Source organism: Nannospalax galili, unplaced genomic scaffold (assembly GCF_000622305.1).
Source record: "Nannospalax galili isolate Female #2095 unplaced genomic scaffold, S.galili_v1.0 scaffold45, whole genome shotgun sequence".
Taxonomy (NCBI): domain Eukaryota; kingdom Metazoa; phylum Chordata; class Mammalia; order Rodentia; family Spalacidae; genus Nannospalax; species Nannospalax galili.
In genome coordinates, this window is record NW_008355775.1 from 2,985,378 (window position 1) to 2,994,391 (window position 9,014).

The following is a 9,014-nucleotide window of genomic DNA, read 5'->3' on the forward strand; positions in this document are numbered from 1 at the left end:
CATGCACTAGGATATTTTTCTGAAATTAGATTGTAATTCCTATTGCATTTGAACTGTAGAAAGAAGGAGGTAGAACAACCCCAACTTGGTCATCATATATTGTGAACATTTATCAAAATATTGGACTGTGCCCCTTAATAGATACATTACTCTGTTAATTAGAAATAAAAGTGTGATTTAAAACATGAAAGAAGTGGAATATATCAACAGAAATAGTGCATGAAGTACAAATGTGTCACCCATAAATCTTACGTACCCTCCTACTTTACTTGGAGTTCTATTACAAGACTGAGAACAGGCCTCGTTGATCCATTGAAAAAGTTCACCACCGAAGATCTGCAAATGAAGCCCCTTCTTTTTTCTTGAGACTGAAGGTAGGCCCAGTCAATGGTAAAAGTAATAGGCCCAGCCAGAAGTGCATGGTGGTGCATGGCTTTAATACCAGCATTTGGGAGGCAGAGGCAGGCGGATCTCTGTGAGTTCAAGACCAGCCTGGTCTACATAGTGAGTTCCAGGCCAGCTGGGGCTATTTTTTTTTTTTTTTTTTTTTTTTTTTAAAAAAAAAAAAAAAAAAAAAAAAAAAAGAAAAGAAAAGGCCCAGAAGAATCTACCTCATCACATGAGCCACTCCTTTCCTGTCATTCATAAGAGCATAGGCTTTCCCAGAAACCCTATCAGAGCAATGGTTGGTTGCACAAAATAGACATACACATGGTGATAAACAATGAATCACTGGCATGTTGTGCTGCAGTGGTTTATGGTATCAGAGAGCTTTCAGTCAAAGGATTAGGGGAAAGGAGGGCAGCGGGATGCCTGCCCTTTGGTTGCTTTCTTAGTTGACCTTACTTGGAAGGAGCAGAAACTGATGAACAATACTTGAAAATATTTCTACTGTATTATCAAAATCAAAGACTATGTAAGCTAGTTTTCTGACACAAGTATTCAGCTCATTTCAGGATGAGATTCATTATTTTAAAAAAATCTCTTGTTACTCTCTAAAATATTACATGAAGACTGTCACATTGAGTTAGAAAAACTTTGGGTTTTATGTTTTCCAAAATCGAAAAAGTTTGTGGGCAAAAAATTGTTTTAAATTATATTACTGAATGGCAAACAGCATAATTCTCTTTAGGAAAAATGCTCAACCCTTCCCCTTGCCTTCCCTCTCTCCCTCTCTCCCTCCCTCTGTCTCTCCCTCTCTCCCTCTCTCCCTCTCTCCTTCCTGGGTGCCTCCCTACCCCACTCTTCCAGTACTTCACTGTTTTTCGATAACCTGTTGTAGCCAAAGATGAAACTGTGGCTATGTAAGGGTGACTGGGAACAAAACCTGTCAAAGGGGAAATTAACCGGCTCTGAGGTGCTCCACAGGCAAAACTGAGAGTGAAGCAGCTTTGGTGTTGCTCCTGAGTGCCAGGCAAGAGCAAGATGAGCAGCAGATGAATGATGTAGCAGAGGAATGCAAACCTGTACGCCAGGTACTTAGAGAAGATGAATTCCCCTGGTGGGTTGACTTTTAAGAACAGGGAGAGTCAAATAAATAAGTAAACCTGTTTAGGCACAGGTTCTTAACCCTGATCACAGTGCCAGGTATGGGTTCTATCTTGTGAGGTGGGCTTGTAATCTAACAAGAAAGTGGCTGGCTACTCCCATGGCACATGGGCACATCTTGCCAGGCCAGTCTCTACTGCAGCTCACAGAGGTCACAGCTGGGTAAAATTGATGATTACTTTTCCAGCACTAAGAAAGTCAGCCAGTAGTGATGAACTTCAAGGTCAGCACCGGCTTGATTTTTTTCCTTCTTCTATGACTATGGTGTTTGTGGTATCTTCAGCAATGGGGTCTCTCCATCAAGTTCTGGAAGATAACAAAGAGCAATAGCAATATCCTGTAATATTGGAGGGAGGGGGTCTACAGGACCTCACTGGTCAACAGCTCAGAAAGAGAGAACCTATTCCTGTCACTTGGTTTTTGTTTGCTAGCCTGTGGTGTCTAGTGGGAGTCACTGTTCCCTTGTTAGATGAATTATCACTGTATCAGTACATGCATTTCTCAGCCCTCATCAGAGAAGCTTCTTTTTGCAGTACATGATGATTAACACAGAGACCCACCACTGGTCAATGTGCAGAGAATTGGAGATTGGAGTGCTCACCTGTAAACTGGTTATCTATCACTCCCCTCCCCACAAGTCTCATGGATCTTTGTGGAAGAAGGAAAGTAGAAAGATTATTAGAGCCAGAGGGTATTGTAGACTTCAAGGAAACAGTACTTTTGGACACCAGAGAGTAGGTGCATATATGAACCCACAGTGGTTGTTACAGCATACACAAGACCTGTGCAAGCTCAAGCCAGATAAAATTTCAGCATTCCAGAGGGGCAAGCAGGCACAAAGTCCCACCCTGGTAAGGAGCCATTGCCAATTGATAGCTACTGGGAGAGGAAGAGTCAGTTTTCTTTATGGTTGTGACCCCAATAGGTCGATCACACTCCAAGGATGTCTCCACACCCAAAGATATTTGGGCCACACAAATTGGACTGGATGGGCTTAAAAAAAAAAAAAAAAAAAAAAAAAAAGAAGATACTTCATGGGCCCAAGTGAAAAGTCAATGCTTTTTAGCAAAAGCAGCTTTTAAGAACCCCAGGCTGGAGCAATGGTTTGGTGGTGAAGAGCACTAACTGCTCTTGCACCTGGATTTGGTTCCCAGCACCCACATGGCAGCTAACTGGGTGTTGTGCAGAGGACCTGGATTTGGTTCCCAGCACCCACATGGCAGCTAACTGGGTGTTGTGCAGAGGACCTGGATTTGGTTCCCAGCACCCACATGGCAGCTAACTGGGTGTTGTGCAGAGGACCTGGATTTGGTTCCCAGCACCCACATGGCAGCTAACTGGGTGTTGTGCAGAGGACCTGGATTTGGTTCCCAGCACCCACATGGCAGCTAACAACCAGTTAGCCAGGGGAATCCAATTCCACAGAATCTGACACTCTTTTCTGGCGTCCATGGGTATTGCATGCATGGGTGTACTCACTTACATATAGGCAAAACACTTATGCACATAAAATAAAAATAAATCTTTAAAAAAGAGGACATGAAGTTAGTAAGGAGGAGGGGTGGATTTGGGATGAGTTGGAGGAGGGGTAAAAATTATCAGAATACATTGTATGAAATCCTCAAAGAATTAATAAAATACTACCTTTAAAATATAATAAAGCCGAACATTCAGAAACATTGGTCTCTCTACAATGAACGCTCTAGCTCTCCACCTATCTCTGTGGGGATGGGGGCTGTCTGGTGAACAGCATCCCTTGGAGTCTCCTTCCTGAGCCCACAGGGCCTTTCACAGAAACCATTGTTCCTGACTTGTCAAAGCCCTTTCAGGTCCTGCCAAGGCAACCCAAGCCAATTGCTAAAGTCTTTATTAATGCATAAAAGAAATAAGTATTTTAGTAACTTAGTAAACTCAGCAAATTGGTCATTTAACAATTTTCCAAATGGTTTTTGGAAAATTGAACCAACTGTGGTGGAAGAGTGGAATCATTCCAGGTTTTGGCAAGTCCCTCCACAGGCCCATTCTGTTCAGTGCTTTATGTTCATACCTCCATTCTTCTACACCCCACACACACACACACAAATGGAAAAGTGTCTTAAATTCAGAAAACTGCCCTCATTCTCTCAAGAGGATGATGGGTTTAGAACTAGGCCTGGAGAGATAGCCTGTGACAAAAGCTCATATACACAGGTCTTCTTAAGCCAAAAGTTCAGATACGATAACTAGGGTTACCCGTTTGAAGAAACTTCCATCTTTGAAAGAGACTGCCATCAACTGAAGATTGGGTCAGAAGCAGGACATAGGCCATGTGTTAGGATTCATGAACCTGGAGGTTTGGCAGTGCTCAGACCCCTTGTCTTCGTTTGTTCTCCATCGCTGTGACAAAACACTCCGACCAATACCAACTTGGGGAGGAAAGGTTTTATTCAGCTTACAACTCCCAGGTCGCAGTTCATCCCGGAGCCCAAGGTAGGAACTCAGGTCCGGAACCTGGAAGCAGGTGCTGGAGCACAGGCCATGGAGGAAGGCTGCTTACTGGCTTGCTCCCTGGCCCCTGCTCAGCCTGCTTTCTTATACAACACAGGCCCACCTGCCCAGGGGTGGCACCACCCACAGTGGGCTGGGCCCTCCCACATCACTCATCAAGAAGATGCACCTCAGACCTGGCCACAGACCAGTCCAATAGAGGCAATTCCCCAACTGAGGCTCCCTCAACCCAGGTGTGTCAAGTTGACACTAAATTTATCCAGCACACCCCTCTTCAGCACAGGCACCCTCTGCTCTTCAGAGAGATAGCCTCTACTCAGCCACTAAATAGGAGACAATGCTGCTCCTCTGGGGAAAAGTCTTCCAACACTGTCCAGGGCTCTGCTCAAAGCAGGTCCACTGAGCACTGGCTCACATGGTTGGACTCAGAGTGGAGTTACACCAGGAAAAATGAATCAAAGGAATACTGCTGGTAAAGGATAAAGCACCAGCTTTCTCTACCCTTTTCAATTCTCTTATAACCATCTCCCTCCTTCATTAGGAAGGATACATCAAAAAGACACTTTATTTCACTGAATAGAACAATTCTAGCTGGGAGACACACAGTTCCCCCCTTTGACATCCCCAGCCCTTGACCAACCAACAAAGACACATCTGCAGAAATGCACAGCAGCCAGCAGCATTAGTGCTGATACCAGGGAAGAGTCAGTAGGTAGGTGCGCATCTCCCCATTGCTTCATCCACAGGTCCCAAGGTCCTACTCAGCGATAAGCTGTGGGGGTATCTCATCCTTTATCCAAATAGATTGGAGGCATTGGGATGACCAGTGTACCGAACATCAAGCCTGGGATTCCTTCTGTGGGCCATCTGAGCAATGAGCAGTGCCCTTGAGACTGGTCTCATACAAAGTCAGGGGTCCCAACAGCTCTATTCTGAAGTCTAAAGGTGATGTTATCTTGAAGACACAAACACCCTGTCTCTTTAATTAAATCTGGAGGAGGTAAATTTGTACAACTGAACAAATATGAACTTAAAGCAAAGGGCAGAAAACTGGTGCGTGACTAAGTCACTCAGAAGTCCTTGAAGAAATACAACCTATTATTAATAATACCTTTAATTTGCTCAGGAGTAGGGCCAGCACATGGACTATAGGACCAAAAGCTAAGCATGAAGCTGCAATAGAGCCAGTGTATCATCTGTAGCCGCATGTGCGTGTCTCAGAAACCAGCAATTCATACCCCAAACAGCCACAGCTGAATCTTCTGGCAGAGGCTGATTCTGCAGTTATCCATGTTTTACGTGTTGCTCTGAATTTAAGATGTCTGGCATTCCTGATAGTGAATGGGTTGGGGGGATGCCCTGGGGATCCCTTACAGAGGTCAGCAGAAAAAGATCTCTGGTGCTGTGGGAAGCCAGCACAAGCTTTTCAAAAACAGCTCATTCTACTATCTGCCCAGACCTTAGCTCATTCCACTTCCTGGGCTTAGATGAGAACGAGGCAAGGAAACAGAAATAGATCATATTTCATCCTCCAGTCCTGGAGTCACAAAAGCCCTCAGTCCACAGCTTCCTCCTGGAGTTCACAGAGCATAGCAGCCTCCAGATGGGCATGAATTGCCGCTCTGTGGCCCTGGTGAGGCCGGAGTGTGGTGTGCAATGAGGGTTCACACTATCCCCCTTGTTACAAAGACAGCCCCAGAATAGTATGCTTCTGTCCTAATGGCACATGTAGTTTCAAATCAAAGCCACAAAAGCTGAAAAATTACCCCTTCCCTGGGAAGTAAGAGTGAGTTTGTAGAGGGGTTTGGATCTCCTAGGGTGCACTGAAGGAGACTCTTAAAAGTCTTCAGTCAACCATGGCAGGGGATCCCCTCTTTGGCCACCAAACCCCATACATTCTTGGTACTATCCTGAAGATCTTTGAGTTCCTGTTCTCCTGTGACACCCACGAGTCATGCTGCAAAGTTTGTCAAGGAAAGGAGAGCTCCAGAAGTCTCTCTACTCAGCCCAAAACACCAACATGGGGTCTGAAACTTAAAAACCAATGAAAGGGCAGCTAGAAAGCAATCCAGCTGTTCCCCTCTCCATGAATTAATGAACAGCAGGTAGAACAGGGAAGTGGAAGGGAAGATGGAGGAGAGTTCATGTCTACCCTTCTCTTGGCCAAGCAATGTCAGGGAGAGCCAGGGTTAAGCCGCTAGGCTCCCTCAGTAGAAGGTCAGCTCCTATGAGGTCAACAAATCAACCAGCGTATAAACCCATCTTTGCTGATGAGAAGACATAACTCATAAACTTTGGAGTGGGGCATCTATCAGCAATACAACACAGTGGGGCAAGATGGTGCTGTGGTGAGGGTAAGACTGATAAACTGCAGAGCCAGGCTGCCCAGGTTTAACCCCAAGTTCCACTACCTGCTCCTTAGAATCTGGGACAGATTACATGACAATTTTCTCAATTGTAAAATAAGACAACAGGGGCTGGAGAGATGGCTTGGTGGTTAAGAACACTGGCTGTTCTTGCAGAAGACCGGGGTTCCATTCCCAGAACCCACATGGTGGCTAACAACCATCCATAACTCCAATTCCAGGTATTTGATGCCTTTTTCTGACCTCCATTGGCATTGCATGACAGGGGTGCATTTACATACATGCAGGCAATACACTCATACACATAAAGTAAAAATAATAAATAAAAATATTTAAAAAATAAGACAATAGGGTCAACCTTATAAGAATTGTGAGAATTAAATTGTCAACTAACATAAATATCAGCTACAAATGGCATTTTCAAAAAAGCAAACAGCAAAAGAATTAAATACAAAGTCAAATTTTACTATGACAGATATAAATCTTAGGTCTCAAAACTAGCTCGGTAATTTAGTTTAATGAGGTCCCATTTGTTAATTCTTGCCCTTGTTTCCTGAGTAATTGATGTCCAGTTTACAAAATCCTTTCCTATGCCTATATCTTGTAGGTTTTTCCCAATGTTTTCTTCTAATAGTTTCAGAGTTTTTACATTGAGGTCTTTGAGCCATTTGGAATTGACTTTTGTACAGGGTGAAAGATAGGGGTTTAGTTTCATTCTTCTACAAGTGGAGATCCAGTTTTGCCAGCACAATTTGCTGAACATGCTGTCGTTCCTCCAGTGAATATTCTTGGCCCCTTTGTCAAATATCAGATAGCTGAAATTGCATTTACTCATATTTGGGTTTTCAATTTTGTTCCACTGAGCAATAGGTCTATTTTTGTGCCAATACCATGTTGTTTGTGTGACTCTAGCTCTGTAATACACCTTAAAATCTGGTATAGTAATCCCTCCCAGCATTCCTCTTAGTGCTCAGGGTTGTTTTGGCTCTCCAAGGTCTTCTGTGCGTCCATATGAATCTTAGGATGGGTTTTCCCAATTCTGTGAAAAATGTCAGGGGGATTTTGATTGGCATTGCATTGAATCTATAAATGACTCTTGGTAGGATGGTCATTTTCACAATATTGATTCTTCCAATCCATGAGCACGGGAGATCCTTCCATCTTCTGATGTCTTCCTCAATCTCTTTCTTTAAAGATTTAAAATTTTCTTTAGTCAATATTTTCTTTATTTATTATTTTTATTATATGTGTATGTGTATAATGCCTGCACCTGTGTCATCCACTTCCCAAAGAAAACAGAAAAGGACGTTGGATTCCATGGAACTGGAGTTACAGTTGTTAGCTGTCATGTGGATGCTGGGATTTGAACTTGGGTCCTCTGCAGGAACAACCAGTGTTCATAACTGCTGAGCCATATCTCCAGCCACAGAAGCACTTTCTTAAACATCTAAACATTTCTTGGCCTGGCTATGAAAAGCATAATACAATGGTATGATTTTCTTTTAATATGTGGAAAGAATGCCTATTGTGGAGATAAGAGGACAAAACTAAATGTCATGCAAGTCAAGTGATATACGTGAATAAGGATACAAGTTTCTGTAACCAGAAATGAAGAAAACTGAAGGAAACAGAAAAACCACAGAATGGGAGAAAATCTTCACCAGCATCACATCAGACAGAGGTTTAATAACCAGAATTTATAATGAATTCAAAAAACAGAGAACCAAGACAAGAAGCAACCCAGTTAAAAGATGGGCTAAGGAGCTGAACAGAGAGTTCTCAAAAGAAGAAGATGGCTAAGAAGCATCTTAAAAGATGTTCAACATCACTAATAATTAAGGAAATGCAAATTAAAACCACTTTAAGATTTCACCTCACCCCAGTCAGAATGGCTAAGATAAAGAAAACAAATGATACCAAATGTTAGAGAAGATGTGGGCAAACGGGAACACTCATCCACTGCTGGTGGGGATGCAAATTGGTTCAACCCCTATGGAAAGCAGTGTGGGGAACTCTTAAAAAACTACAAATGAAACTACCATTTGACCCCATTATACCACTCCTTGGCATATATACAAATAACTATCCTATTGCAGAGACAGTTGTACATCCATGTTTGTTGCTGCTCTTTTCACAATAGCTAAGAGCTGGAAGCAACCTAAGTGTCCCTCAATTGATGAATGGATAATGAAAATGTGGTTCATTTATACGATGGAGTTTTACTCAGCAGTAAAGAAAGATGAAATCATAAAATTTGCAGGTAAATGGATGGAACTAGAAATTGTTATACTAAGTGAAGTAACACAGACTCAGAAAAAAAAATCGACATATGGTCTCCTTCATATGTGGATCCTAGAACCAAACTCTGATAAATAAGTATGCAACCAGACATAACTACAGGAACCAGGATAATGGAAAGGAAACAGGGAGGTAAAGGAAAAGAAAGAACCTGAAAGAGAATAACAGTAGGAAACAGGCCTTAATAAGGGAGATATGGATAAAAATTAGGTTAGTTTAAGGGAGGTGGGAGGGAAGGATATACAAGGAACCTAGGGGATAAACGGAAAGAAGAAGCTCAAGAGAGGTAGGACCATAGGAGAAGGGTATTAGTAA